Source organism: Musca domestica, unplaced genomic scaffold, assembly GCF_030504385.1.
Source record: "Musca domestica strain aabys unplaced genomic scaffold, Musca_domestica.polishedcontigs.V.1.1 15, whole genome shotgun sequence".
Taxonomy (NCBI): domain Eukaryota; kingdom Metazoa; phylum Arthropoda; class Insecta; order Diptera; family Muscidae; genus Musca; species Musca domestica.
The window spans coordinates 12,826,638-12,842,186 of record NW_026712207.1 but is presented as its reverse complement, the minus strand read 5'-3'; the positions used below and the strand labels follow the sequence as shown (position 1 = coordinate 12,842,186).

The 15,549-nt window shown below is 35.3% G+C and overlaps 4 non-coding genes across 4 annotated transcripts; 2 read left to right on the top strand and 2 right to left on the bottom strand.

Moving 5' to 3' along the window:
* Positions 1 to 8,111: 8,111 nt before the first annotated feature.
* On the bottom strand, positions 8,112 to 8,276 carry LOC131801309 (U1 spliceosomal RNA). Its single transcript, XR_009341775.1, has one exon. It is a non-coding gene; the product is annotated as a U1 spliceosomal RNA (small nuclear RNA).
* Positions 8,277 to 8,791: 515 nt separating this feature from the next.
* On the top strand, positions 8,792 to 8,956 carry LOC131801313 (U1 spliceosomal RNA). Its single transcript, XR_009341779.1, has one exon. It is a non-coding gene; the product is annotated as a U1 spliceosomal RNA (small nuclear RNA).
* Positions 8,957 to 12,535: 3,579 nt separating this feature from the next.
* LOC131801319 (U1 spliceosomal RNA) lies at positions 12,536 to 12,700 on the bottom strand. Its single transcript, XR_009341784.1, has one exon. It is a non-coding gene; the product is annotated as a U1 spliceosomal RNA (small nuclear RNA).
* Positions 12,701 to 13,207: 507 nt separating this feature from the next.
* On the top strand, positions 13,208 to 13,372 carry LOC131801311 (U1 spliceosomal RNA). The gene has a single exon (XR_009341777.1). It is a non-coding gene; the product is annotated as a U1 spliceosomal RNA (small nuclear RNA).
* Positions 13,373 to 15,549: the final 2,177 nt, after the last annotated feature.

Genomic DNA, 15,549 nt, shown 5'->3' with positions numbered 1-15,549 from the left:
ACTCTTTTTGGTCTCCAAAGGGTCAAAATTTTGAATATCCATAAAGCTCATAAAAAGCGAAACTAACATGCGATTGCAGTCACACTTGACACATCTCAATTCTATTAACATAAGATCTGTTACATAGATGGTCCATTTCAGAAGCCAAAAATATATTTAAATAATCGAACATTGGTTGAGGGTATATATCTGTCCCGCAAAACCTCCTAATACTTTTTAACTTATTATTTATTGTTCTTTTCAGATTCTTCGGTTTTTCATCCTTTCTCATTTCATTGTGCACTCATTCCAGGAAAATTGATCAGCCCCACAATTTTTTGTTAAAACGTCAACACTTGTTGGTGCTGTTGCCATAGCCGTTGTCTTCTCAGTGTGATCCATTTTTGTTGTCATATTTGTGAGCTTAAAATATACCACCAATAACGAATAACTACACAACAACAGCAACAACAACAACGAGTAAACAAACAAACCAACTGCTCCAACTCATACCTGTTGCTTGCTGTCGTTGTTTTGGAATAAATTTAGGAGTTAAATGTCCTACTTTTCACCATGTTTCTTGATTGCATAAGCTGTCAACGGACAGCACATGGATGTTGTAAGGTATGAGCATGAAGTCTTAAAAATTGCTAGATTCAGTCACCAACTAATTCTATTATTTAGGACAACTGAGTAATCCTTTAAAACAAATGCCATTTGGTAGGCTTAGGTGTTGTAAGTGATTTTGTCTCGGACCATCTTCTGAATTACACAAAACTAAAATATTCAACATTAATTTGCAAAATTGTTCAACTGAGCCATGTAATTGCTATATTAGAAAAAAATTGTTGTCACTGCCTTCATTTGTCACCGCACCACCAGTAAAAGCAGCAGCAACACATAATTGCCGTTCATTCCAATTGGAATCCCCAACAATTTTGCTGTAATTTAAGATTGCAAAATTATAGCTGTTCAACGTTTGATTTACCGCTTTACTTTCATTCACACGCTGAGTGAAATATATGCCAAATGGGCGCATTAATGCGCGTCCACCACCAGCAACAGCAGTAGTAGCAGCTGTCCCAGCCACCAAGCCGTACTAATCTAGTTATGCGGCATGTCATATTAAGGATTAGTTGGTTGGCAAGAAATGTGTAATTTATAGAATACTGGTTGGGTAGGGGCAACGCCAATGGTTGGTATTTGGTTATCGTCAAATGGGAATGCGTAGTGGAGGTTGCATCATAGTCATATTTCAAATTGGAAAATGAAACGAAAACGAAAGACTTAAGACACGAACATTGCCTATTTCGAATAGGAGAAAAATAGAGGTTCTTTAAAAAATTATTCTATCCTTTAGAGGTGCAAATGTGGGTTCCCACAAAAAGAGATCTTGTCAGACATGGTCCTAAAAACAGAAGGACTTTTACTGTTATAATACAAATTTACAATTGGAAATTAATGAGAAGTATACTAAAGCTAAAGAAAGAGAACGAATGACTTACAACACGAACAATATGTAGGAGAAGTGATCTGTTTTAAAAGTGAAGGAAAGAAAAAGTTCTAAAAAAAATATTCTTTTTTGAAAGGATTTCCACAAAAGAAGTCCTAAGAGACATGGTAAAATCTTAAAAAACAGAAGGAGCTCTATTGACTGAGAAGCTATAAATAAGGCTGGAGATAACTTATAAAATACCTTTAATTTATCAAATGTGATTGCGCAGTTGCGGTTGCATCAAAGTCGTACTTCAGATTGAAACCGAAAGACACAAGAACCAAACGTTGTGTAAGGCAAAAAAATCTACTTCGAATGAAAGGAAAACGTGGGTTCTAAAATGAATTATTCTTTCATTATAAGGCCTTATTGAGGGTTTTCATAATAAGTGGACCTGGATATTTGGGAAGTTTATAAAAAAAGAAGGCTATGTACTAATTGAAAGTCATATCATCAAATATTATTGTGTAGTTGCGGTTACATCATAGTCACAATTCAAGTCAAAAAACGAAAGACTTAAGACACGAACATGGTGTGGGGAAAAATATCTATTTTAAAGGGAACGTTCTTAAAAATATATATTCTTTAATTGAAATCACTGTCGTGTTTCTACGAAATGTAAACCTGAGAATTCTGGGAAAGCCTTGTATAAAGAAGGTTCTATTCTAACTGAAAATTTGTAGAAGACCCTATAACCATTTGAACAATGACTTATAGAAGTTTGCATCATAATCATATTTCAAATTGAAAGCGAAAGACTTAAGACACAAACATGATGATACATTTCGAGGGGGAAGGATGAAACCTTTTTGGAAAGAATCTTTCTACTCTTAAAACCTGGAGGACCCTAGAAAGTCATTATGGAAGGCCAGTAGAAAGACCCCAATTTATACAAGTTTTATAGAAGCCCTTCCATTGGTTGAAAACATTTGGAAAACCCTATAAACCTTATAAGCTATTATCTCTTTGGCAACACTGATTTTAAAAGCTCACAGACGTTTCGTGTTTTGTTTCAATGTCAAACATCTTCAGTTTGGTCTATAATTTAACCATGAATCGTCTTACAAACGAACAACGCTTGCAACTCATTTAATTTTCTTATAACAAGTTTAAAGTTATCGGTCGGTTTTGTCGACAGATTTATACCCTCAGACAATTTTCGGTTAAAATATATTTTGACTTCTATTATGATAATTCAAATTGTTGACCCTCTGTGGAGTAGGTTCCTAAGAAATGAGCTAATATTATTCATTTCATATCGGTCCTAAATAAATAAGCTTAAATATTGCGACGTGCAAGGTTTGGAGTATATGAGAACCCAATGTGGGGGAGGTATCAGAAGAAATGGTCTGATATTTACCATTTTTATAATAGATCTTGTTTTTATAGAAATATTGAGGTTTACCAAGCCTCAATTTCGCGTTTTATGAGCTTGATGGATATTGAAAAATTTGTACCTTTTGTGGAGGAGAAGGAATGGACCGATATATTCCATCTTCACACCAGACTTTGGGTAAATAAAAATTTTGTAAGTATAAGAGTGTAATATGAAGATAATTAGATGCATATTACGGATATTATAATCGTTTTGGTTAATCAAAAATTTGAATCTATGTGGATGAGGTACCAGAAGGAATGGTCCGATCTCTAGCATCTTTATAATAGGCCTTGTATTGAAAAAATATTGAAATGTGCCAAGTCAAATCGGATGTTAATATCGCATTTTACCAGAATGAGTGGATCTTCATGTTCCATCTTCCGCCAGACCTTGGGTTTATAAGAATATTGTGATGTGTGTAATTTGAAGACAAGCGGACGCTTACATCCCCTCTATGTCGGGGAGGTACTTGATGGAGTGGATCGCTATTGTACATTTTCGATTTTGACTTAGTCTTGATGCAAATAATTGGAGTTGTAAAGTTGGAGAAAACTTTGTAGTAAAATATTTTTTTGCCTATTTCCCTTTGCCCATTTCCGAACACTGCCTTTGATCAATTTTTTTCTCGGACTTTTAAAGTTAAAGTTTATTTTTAGGTAAAAAGCGTCAAAGGAAGAAATATTATACACAATATTTTACTATTAATCTCGGAATAGACTATACAGGGTGAGATAAAAAAACTGCAACAAAGTCAAACACCAAATTTTTTTTAATTTTATTGAATGAAAGCAAAAATGTCGGAAATAGCATCAAATTTTAGAATAACTTTAGATTTTTTCGAATTAGTCCAAAGGTAGGAATTATGGCCTTCAAACGGCCAATGAAACCGTCACACGAATGTTGCTCTACGGTATTTGTACGTGATCGGCACTTTGGTATTTTTTAGTGCCATCCTTGCTTTCCAAAATACTACAGACACAATAGTCCAACTGATTGGTATCCGTAGATTTTGGTGGTCATTGTGCGCTGAAAATGAGGAACCTCAGTTTGTAGCCATTCTTGGATGGCGCGTGTTGAGAACGGTGGTGCTGAGTCCTGTTGGAATGTCCAAGGTCTGCAGCCAATATGTTTGCGTGCCCAAAGCTGAAATATACCATCCAGAATATTTTCGCGATAATATTCGGCATTTATTCTGATGCCACGGTCGATTAATACAAGCGGAGTAAACATGATAATTTTGTTTGTTTACAAACTGCTGGACAACGAATGTTTTCTCATCGGAGAAAACCACATTCGACTGTTCACCACTTTCGGCCAAGTGAAGAAACTCTTTAGCTCTTTTGAGTTTATTTTCTCTGCGTTGCGGTGTAAGTTCTTGCACTTTTTGGAATTTCAATGGCTTTACCCCGAGCTCATTTTTCAATATTTCCCGAATGGAATATTGCGATATGTTCAGCTCACGAGTCATTTTTGGGCCACTGCGACGTGGGTTTAGATCAAGTCGCTCTTTACTTTTCGCTGATGTTTTCTGTTTTCTTCCGTCCACTTCCTTGATGTCGGGCTACGCTACCAGTATCACGGTAACGAGCGATGGTGCGAGACACAAAATATTTATTCATATTTAAATGCTGGAGTGCTCTAACGATAGCCACTTATGATTTTCCAGCCAAATATAAAGTAATCACACTACCACGCTTCCAATTCCATCGCGAATAACTTTTTTTCTGGAAAATTCTCACTAAAATGCTTTTGTAAGCAGTATAATGAGCTGTCACTGGAACAATTTTAACAGCTGTCGGACGAGTGGTTTAGAAATGGCAGCGGTCTGAAGTTAGTTGCAGTTTTTTCATAACACCCTGTAATTTAACCATGGGTAGTCTTACAAACGAAAAATGCTTGCAAATCATTCAATTTTATTAAAAACTATAACATGTCGGTTTTGTCGACAGATTTACAAGAGATTTTAATCAAGGCTTTTTATATCTTCAGGAGTCATTGCTTCAAAAAATTCATCATGTCGGTCTTTTTTAACAAAGTCCCTATAAAAGGCTTAATCCCAATTTCTAGAGGTTTTTACGTTTTTATCACCTAATTTCGACAAATTTTGGTATTTTGAATTCCTACTATGAGGAAACACTAATAGCAACAAATTTTAAATGGGTCCACTTTACTGATGGTACCGCCATCATATAAAAATAACCTCTGATTTTAGGTCTTTGGCAATATATTTCAACCGTTTTAGTTGATAATTTGTATTATTGCTCCTTTGGGGATAGATAAAGCTTTGACTTCTGAGAAATTAGATTTTTTATAAAAATACCAAAATTGCATAAAATGCCAGAATGCAAAAATTCTTATTCTTAAATTTATGAATTTAATTAAAATTTATGTGTCTAATTTAAATATTCCAACATTAATCATATTTTCCCGCAGACAGCTAGGCCTTATTTCGCCAAACATAAATCAAATACGATACAGATTGTTTTTATTTCTATTTCCCATTTAATTGGAAAATCATTTATTTTCCAAAGAGATGGCGGTTTGACTTTTGTTTAACGATATTTTGATTTTTAACAAAATTTATGACTTTGGGTTTCTTTTATTGTTTAATTAAAGCCAGCGAGTTCCATTTCTCAAGATTTGAATGCAACGGTCGGCAATGAAAAAAAAAGAGATACCAAAGCAAAAAAATCTATTCAAAGACAGATAACTGTGAAAACAAATCTTATCTTTGAGATCGCTTTTTGTTTTTAGATGCCAATAATAAATCTGAGCGCTTTGTTTTTTTTTTCTGTGTCGTGGGGTCTAAAGTACCGTTCCAGTTGAGATTTGTGGCTATGGTAAATTCCATTTTAGAGTTGACATTGAGGTATGTGAAAAACTTGGACTTGTCATTGAATGCCATATAACAGACAGTAATGGGCATTTTCCGTTAGAATTCCAAGGAAAATAGAAGGGTTTGTCTTAAAGATACCAATTAAAAAAATACATGCGAACTTGCTTGTACATATAGGGAATGACCCATATCTGTTTGTTTTGTTCCGATATGTGCGTAAATTTTGAATGATTGACATTTGGTTCTTTGTGAACTGTGGCCGTTCGAGAGCCAGCATGATATATGATAGAACGTGATTGTTGTGACAATTCAATGGCCAAGTGAAACGGATATTCGCCACTTGAATTTTTTTGCAAAAGCTGGAAATAAAGAAAAAAATCCATGGGGGTAAATTCGTTACACTTTGAGCTTTGTTCCATTCAGAAAAAAATGTTAGAATTTAAGTGGGCTTTGCAAATCTAAAAACAATCCGTTTTAATTGAATCAATTCGCTTTGATATGTTATGAAAACAAAACAGAATGACAGCTCACCAAGTCCACATTCAAATTAGAGCTGCGTTAGAGTTGGAGCCAACAAAAGTTTGTGTCTTAAGTCTTTTGATTATAATCGCTGCGTATTAAGAGCAACTGAGTTTTTTTTTTGTTAAGCTTTGTTTTTGTTACACTTTTTCATAGTAATACCATTTACCAAGATAATAATTACAGTTTTTGATTTGGAATGTGTTTTTATTTTTTGTTAATAAAAAGTTGTAGCATAAAACTGGCTATGCGTAAGCGGCCAGTATTTGTGCAACATTCCAAGCCAATATTCAATAACAATTCATGGAGTTTTTTAATTAAGTTTATTATTTATTGCGTTACATTTTAGTAGGCGAGGCAATTAAATTATGACATTTGTTGCAATAGCACAATCAACAATAACATACATGGCCCAGATTTTCCGTAATAAAATCGACAATTGTCCAAGATTGAGGCAGATTTTTATAGTACTGAAAAATATATTTGCAAAGTAGGACCTTACTATTGGTATTTACAAGCCTGAAAGCCCAAGCAGACAACCAACTTGTTGTAAGAATCCGAAATTTCGTAATCGAATTGCGTTTCTTACCACTCTCCCAGATTTTTTGATGTTTTGTGATCGAGATTCCTTGAAATCAGTGCAAATTAGGAATGAAAAAAAAAACGAAAAAAACGGTGAGATGAAAAAACTGCAACCAACTTCAAAATGCTGTCATTTCTAAACCACTCATCCGACAGCTGTTAAAATTATTCCAGTGACAGATCATTATATTGTCTACAAGCGTACAAAAACATTTTAGTGGGAATTTTCCAGAAAAAAGGCTAAGTGGCTATCGTTAGAGCACTCCAGCTTTTAAATGTGAATAAATCTTTTGTGTCCCGTACCATCGCCCGTTACCGTGTTACTGGTAGCGTAGCCCGATGTCAAGGAAGTGGACGGAAGAAAACAGCAACATCAGCAGAAATGGTTCGGAAATGGTAAAGAAGCGACTTGATCGAAACCCGCGTCGCTGTGGCCGAAAAATGGCTCGTGAGCTGAAAATATCGCAATATTCCATTCGGCAAATATTGAAAAATGAGCTCGGGGTAAAGCCATTGAAAGTCCAAAAAGTGCAAGAACTTACAAGGCAACAGAAAGAAAACAGACTCAAAAGAACTAAAGAGTTGCTTCGCTTGGCCGAAAGAGGTAAAAACTGCCGAATTTGGGTTTCTCCTATGAGAACACATTCGTTGACAAGCAGATTGTAAACAAACAAAATTATCGTGTTTACTTACCAAAGAGGTCAGCTGAAAATATGCACCTTCGGTTGGCCACCAGAACTCGAGCTACGTCCATAGTGATGGTGTGGGCCGCCATGACAGCCGATGGTACCTCTCCGCTCGTATTAAAAGACTGTGGCATCGGAATAAAGGGCGAATATTATCGCGAAAATATTCCGGAGGGTGTATTATCGCGAAAATATTATTCGGGCAGCGTGTGACGGTTTCATTGGCCGTTTGAAGGACATAATTCGTGCCAAATGTGACCAATTCAAACAAACCTAAACTTATTCTAAGTTTTGATGCTATTTCCGACATGTTTTGCTTTGATTCAATAAAATTAAAAAAAAAAATCTAAAAATTATAGCGTTTGACTTTGTTGATGATTTTGTTATCTCATCTCAATATCTCATCGTTCAAAAACTCCATCTCGCCAGTTTCAGTCACTTCTATAGTTCGACTATTTTCCAAGGGTAATACACTAATAAGGGACATTATAAAAAATCCCTTAAAATCTGTTGAATGACATTTATGCAGAGAAAATAAATAATAGTTCTTCAATGTTAAGGATGCCTTTAAAGCAGACCTGCAAAACGTCTCATAAGCGGCCGAAATTCCATAACATATCAAATTTATTAAAATAAATCGGGACGGCGCGTACGCCATTCCCGGCTAACAAAAATTACACGCACGAGTTATTCACATTAGGAATAATCGCGGAGGTCAACTCAATCGGAAGTGCAATGATCAAGCCTCGCTCCGGGGGAACCGCCTTCGTGATCACGGTAACCCCTACGCCAGGTAAGTATGCTTTCGTCAACTCGTTGTGAATGTCTTTAGTAACCAATTTTATTAACTAAATGAGAATTTTTTCCATATTGAAATCTATAGCTTGGGTTGTGGTTGCATTGAAACCAACAACTTACAAGGAAATGAAGGCATGTGGAGAGATTTCAGTTTTAGGCACTTTAGGTAGTTGATTTTCCCTTGTTTTTTTCACAACATTTTTAGGTAATAAATATGTATCTTATAGAAACGCACACAGAACACTTCGACAAGAAAAAGAGGAAAAATACTTTCCACATTTTCCACCCTTGCTTGTAGCGAAATACAAAGCATAAATTCTACCTGACCCAATGAGTTTTCAAACCCCAATGCATTGTCTGTTTTTTTCGTTTTCAAACAGAACATTGCATTTATTTTCATTCTACATCTTTGTTTCCATGCAACGAGGACAACTTATGTACTTGGTTTATTCGAGTAAAATTCTCATTCAGTTGAGGATTACAGTTACTTAAGATGTTCACCGGGAGCTGAGCAAAGCATACTTACCTGGCGTAGGGGTTACCGTGATCACGAAGGCGGTTCCCCCGGAGCGAGGCTTGATCATTGCACTTCCGATTGAGTTGACCTCCGCGATTATTCCTAATGTGAATAACTCGTGGGTGTAATTTTTGTTAGCCGGGAATGGCGTACGCGCCGTCCCGAATTATTTTAATAAATTTGAAATATTGTAAAGTTATAGTACCTTAGGTCTGCTTCAGTGGGTACGTATCCTTTTGATGAAAGAGCTTCAGTTGTTATACCCTCAACCCTTCAATGGAGGGCATATTAGCTTTGTCATTCTGTTTGTAACTCCTCAAAATATTTATAATAGACCCTACAAAGTATATATTCTGGATCAGTGTAAAAAATTCTAGGACGATCGAGTGATGTCCGTCTGTCTGTCTTTTGTAATCACGCTGTCTTTCGAATGAATTGATATAGAATGCTAAAATTTTGCACACATGTATAGTTTAGGCAGGTTAACTTCGTAAATGGGCCATGTGGGACCACGTTTTCGTATAGCCTAAATAAAACGGTACCTCCCGATATTCGGTATTTTCATGATCTTGGCGACATTATTCTCCAGAATCGTTTCAAATGTCATATTTAAAGTTCAGAATGGGTACTACAGCCCATGACAAAAAAATAGTATACAGGTCCATGCTTTGTATAGCCCCCATATAACGGTACCTCCCGATATTCGGTATCCGGATGATTTCGCCAACATTATTCACCGGAATCGTTTCAAATTTCGTTTTGGAAAATCTTAATGGGTACTACAACCTATGACAAAAAATTGTGTATGCGAGTCCACGTCTTTGTATAGCCCCCATATAACGGTACCTCCCGATATTCGTTATTTGCATGATTTTAGCGACATTATTAACGGAATTATTTAAATTTTCGTATTTGAAGTTCGTAATGGGTACTACAGCCTATGCAGCTCCAGGTCTTCGTATAGCCCCCATATAAAAGTACATCGCGATATTTTAATGATTTTATCGACATTATTCACTGGATCTGTTTCAAATTTCGTATTTGAAGTTCGTAATGGGTACTACATCGTATGACAAAAAAAAAAAAAAAAAAAAAAAAAAATCGTAAGCAGGTTCATGTTTTCGTATAGTCCCCATATAACGGTTTTCATATAAGTGATAGTTTTCGCATTTTTTGTTTCTTCTAATTGTTGGAGGGTATTAAAAGTTCGGTCCGGCCGAACTTAGTTTCTTTTTCACTTGTTGTATTTAAATGGTTCTCCAAAGATTTTGAGAAGTCTATAATAAGCCCTTCAATCTTACGAAGCCCATTTATGGGGCTTTTATATATAAAAAAGTCCGATCTATCTTCCATTTAAGGTTTCCATTTCCATTAATTTTTTTTCTATTTTGAAAAAGTTGTAAAAGTTTTTGACAAGGCAAGAATATGCTATATATCACAAGGTATTCTGATCTCCTAATGAAAAATTCGGCAGCAAAAGGAGAGTTAGATCTGAATGGGTCTCCCTATTAAATTGGCCTTGGTGCAGTCGAGAACAAATGTTAACCTTACGATTTTGCCTTCATAGTTTTAGTCAGCTAATAATCAATTCTTTACTTCTTAATCCAAGTACGCTATGTGAGTTAGAAGAATAATTTATAGCTCTTTTAAGTCTTTTGTTCTTTTTTACACCTAAAACTTTTTAATTTCTTCATTTCCAAGTGTTTGTATTTCAATTTTTTCATTTTGTCTTAACATTATGTCCTGTTGTTTAATCTCGGCATCCAATATGAAAAGTGTATTTTAATCAACACCATCATTAAAGACACCTTCCGATTTTGCATGACGGACATGCAAAGACCACCAAAACGATGAACGGAAAAAAATACAAAATACAACAAATCGACACCATGGGCATTTGTAACCCAAATAAATTACAATACATGTGACAACAACTACAAAAAAATCTCCTTGGACAATAGCAACAACCATGACAACAAAAACATAATTTTCCAATCATTTTCTGTTACAATAACAGCAAAAACAACAATAGCACCAGTTCCACCACAAGAATGGGGGGATTGGGGGCAAAAACAAACAATTGCATAATGGCTCACTCATTGAAGAGAGGGAAGAAAACAACAAACACAGTTAAAATAGTGTGATGTTAGGGGCAGCTAGACCCCCTTTCGCTCTCTTTGCTGTACCAGAAAATGAAAAACAAAAACAGTTTACACCATGCTGTTTGGCTCATGTATGAGTTGCATTGAGAAAATCCAAGACCCCATTTAGTCAAAACAGCAAAGTGACAGACAACAACGACACAAAGTAGAGTCAAAACTTAAATCTGGACAGGACTGTTAATTTGTTTAAGTATTTTGAAAAAAGGAGAACGAAAAAAAATCAAATCCGTGATTCGTGTTGTATTTTTAGACCTTTGTTTTGTATTTTTTTTGTTTGTTTGTTTGTGAGAATTGCCGCCTTTGTTCTGTTTCTTGTCATTTGTTTGTTTGTTTTTTTCTGGGTGACAAAAATCACGAAAATTTATACCTCGAATTACAATTTTTTGATTTTTTTTCAATGTTTTCTTTTGACATTTGTATACCCTCCACCATAGTATGGAGGGTATATTAAGTTTGTCATTCCGTTTGTAACACCTCGACATTTTAGACCCCACAATATACTCTGTCGATTTAGCGATGTCCGTCTGTCTGTCCCTCTGTGGAAATTATCTAGCTTCCGAACGAAATGAAGTAGGTTGATAAAATTTTACTCATATGTGTGCTAGGTCTGTCTTTTGGTATTAAATGGGCTATATAGGTTCACGTTTTGATATAGCTCCGGTAACGGTACCTCCGTATATACGATATTTTGATGATTTTAATGACATTATTTACCGAATTTTATCAAATTTCGTATTTGAAGTTCCTAATGAGTACTAGGTACTAGGTTCTAGGAAAATTGCATATACAGGTCCACGTCTTCGTATATAACGGTAACTCCCGATATTTCGTTTTTTATGATTTTTGCAGTATTTTTTAATAGATTTTTTCTTTCAAAATTTTAATTTTTTTTTCAAGTGCTGGCCGATCTTTTTCGCTTTGTATATTTCGAATTTGACTTGCTTTTGTTAAACAAGGAAAAAACATTAAGTTCTGCCGGACCGATATTTTATTACCCTCCTCCTTAGGGTAAAGGAAACATTATAACCCATTATGACCCACAAACACATATTTTTAGACATATTCAGGGAAAATGTGGCAAAAAATCAAAAATCAAAATACCGAATATTGGCAGGTACCGTTATAAGGGGGTAATACCAAATCGTGGACCTATACATGCAATGTTTCGCCACCGAAGCTAGAACCCATTATGACCCACAAATACCATTTTCATACAGATGGAAAAAAGATGACAAAAATCGTCAAAATACCGAATATCGGATCAATATATTTCATCATTTTCAATACCAACCATCCTGGATACAATACAAATTGTTCTGCTAAATTTTGGCGCTCTACGTCAAATAATGTGGGCTGTATCGTGATTTTAACAGATAGACGGACATCGTTACATCGACTAGAATTTTATGCTGATTATGAATATATATACTTTATGAGGTCTACGACGAATATTTCCACCTTTCCTAGGTGGAGGGTATAACAATGTTTTTAATTTTCACCTGACCTCAAGCCAAAATAAATATAAAGAAAGGAAAAATTAGTTTTTTATTCTTTAGTTTATAATTTTATATCGATTCAATTGATTCGGGACGGCGCGTACGCCATTCCCGGCTAACAAAAATTACACGCACGAGTTATTCACATTAGGAATAATCGCGGAGGTCAACTCGATCGGAAGTGCAATGATCAAGCCTCGCTCCGGGGGAACCGCCTTCGTGATCACGGTAACCCCTACGCCAGGTAAGTATGCTTTCCTCAGCTCGTCCTGGATGTCTTAAGTGACCAATTTTACTAACTAAACGAGAATTATATTCCTTATTAAAAAATCAAATCTTAGATTGTATTAGCATCGAAACAAAAAACTGACAAGAAAATCAGTGCATTTCGGCATTAGGCTTTAGGGTTGAATTTCTGTTATTTTCCACAAAATATGTAGGTAACAAACGAAACACTCAAACTCGCACACACAAGAAAAAAAGGAAAACTAGTATTACTTTTCTCATTTTCCACCCTTCACATAAGTGATTGCTTGAAGCGAAATATAAAACATAAATTCTACCTAACCCAATGTGTTTTCAACCCCTAATGCGTTTTCTATCAGTTTAGTTTTCAAAGAGAACATTGCATTTATTTTCATACAATATCTTTGTTTTGATGCAACGGCGACCACTGGTGTACTTTTATAGTTCAAGAATAATTCTCATTCACTTGATGAGTGCTCTCACTTAAGACGTTCAAGGAGAGGGGAGGAAAGCATACTTACCTGGCGTAGGGGTTACCGTGATCACGAAGGCGGTTCCCCCGGAGCGAGGCTTGGTCATTGCACTTTCGATTGAGTTGACCTCCGCGATTATTCCTAATGTGAATAACTCGTGCGTGTAATTTTTGTTAGCCGGGAATGGCGTACGCGCCGTCCCGATTTATTTTGATACATTTTAAATATTGTAGAGTTATTTTTTGATGGGAAGCATTTGGTGGGTTGGCTAACTAAAAATAGAAGGCATTCTTTGTATTTTTGGATATCCTATTGTTTTAAGATCTTCTACTTGAATTCTGAACAAAATTTCAAAAAAGAAAAAAAAAAAGTGAAAAGATGAGAACTTCCCCCTCCATATAGTTTACTTGGCGATGTTAATTTTCAAAAAAGCCTGTACATGTATCATAATTTTTCTCTCTGCAGTAGTATTTTGTTGCACAGTGTAATTTACATTATTCTAAATTGACATTGAAGATAAAAACTGATACAAACTTTTATAATAAAAAACGTCTTTTCATAATAAAAATAGGCTAGTGATGGCCTACTATATATTTTAATTCTAGAAACCAACAGTACAGCAGCAATATCAAATTTCAGGATTCAAGTCTTATACATTCACTAAACGGCAAATTTTCCGCCTCCTTCATCCTAAACATCAACAGTGACCACGATACCAAATTTCCGAATTCCATCTCTATCTCAACGCCCAACGGCACATTTTGTGGCATTTTCCACTTTTCGTACGTTTATAGTATGCATTTCCAAAACGACCTCCTTCTCTCAACCACAGACACCAACAGTGACATCCATATCAATTTCGCTTCACCCAATACCAAATTTAGTAGCATTTAGTTCTTTTCACAGTTGAAGTACTCATTTTCAATACAATCTCCATATCTCAACCTCAGATATAAACAGTGACCTTAATGTAATATTTTACGATTTTAGCTCTTTAATTTCTCCACTATCAAAATTAGTGTCATTTAGTACGATTAGGACACGCATATCCAAAATCCGCTCCTTCTCTCAATCACAGACACCAACAGTGGCATCCACATCAAATGTTGGGATTCCAGCTCTATCCACTCGCCCTATTACTACTCTTCGAACAATTATAGTACACATTTTCAAAACCACCTCCAAATCTTAATCACAGATAGCAACGGTAACATCTATATAAAATTTCAGGATTTTCGCTTTATTCTTTCACCGAATACCAAATTTTGTACCATTTTAGAATTTTAATAAATATTGGACGCATATTCAAATCACCGCCAAATCGCAAACACAGATACCCCTAGTTATCTAAATATTTTTATTTTTATCTCTTAATTTTATCTTTATCCCTTTAATTTTATCTTTATCCCTTCACCCAAAACCAAATATAGTACCATTCAGTGCACCCCGTACAATTATAGTACACATTTCCGAAGTCACATTCATTTGTTCAGGCTACATACGAACAGCGAACCTAATGTCAAATTTCAAGCACTACCAAGTACCAAATATAGTACTATTTAGTACTTTCCACGCACTTGTAGTACACAATTCTAAAAACCACCTCCTTATCACAAACTCACCACCAATGGGGGATTTCAATACAAAATTTCAAAAATTCCAGGTCCATACGTTCACTCTAAACCAAACTGTTCCAAATTTAGTACTATTCGCACACTTGGAACAAATTTCCTAAACCACCTTCACATATCACAATTACTTTCCAGTATTGATTCCCATATCAAGTTTTTAGCTCTAATCGTTCAAATTATACCGAATGGGACCATTTTAGAAGTTTAGTACCATTTTCGAACTTTTCGTAACGTTAAGGTTCGATTTTCTAAAAACACTTTGCTACATCTATTCTGCACTTCATTAGTGACTCTCTCTCTCTTTTAGTATTACAGGAATACCGGGATATGTACGCATGTCATTGATAAATACCCTGCCTGATGTTCCATAGCCTATTAATATTAAGCAATTCAAATCATCTTGATTCGAATTATTAACTGCAAAATGATTTCAAAATATTCATACTATCAATAACATATTTAACACCTTTAATGCATTACTTAGTCATTAGTTGTAAACGGAATGGTAATATAAAAAATATACTTTTTATTGCATTTTTATTGTATTTCCGGGCTTCTGGCCTAGATTAGTCAATAGCAATATTTTTTTGGTTTGTTTGTGTCGTTAATATCTCTGGGTATTCCTTTAACGGCGATGTTGTCCAGAGCCCACGTGCAAATGTTTGATTTGGTTTGGTACGGTTCGTTAACAACAATACAACCAGCGGCACCAGGTGCATAAATCATCGCATTGTCAATGAGTTGCGAACAA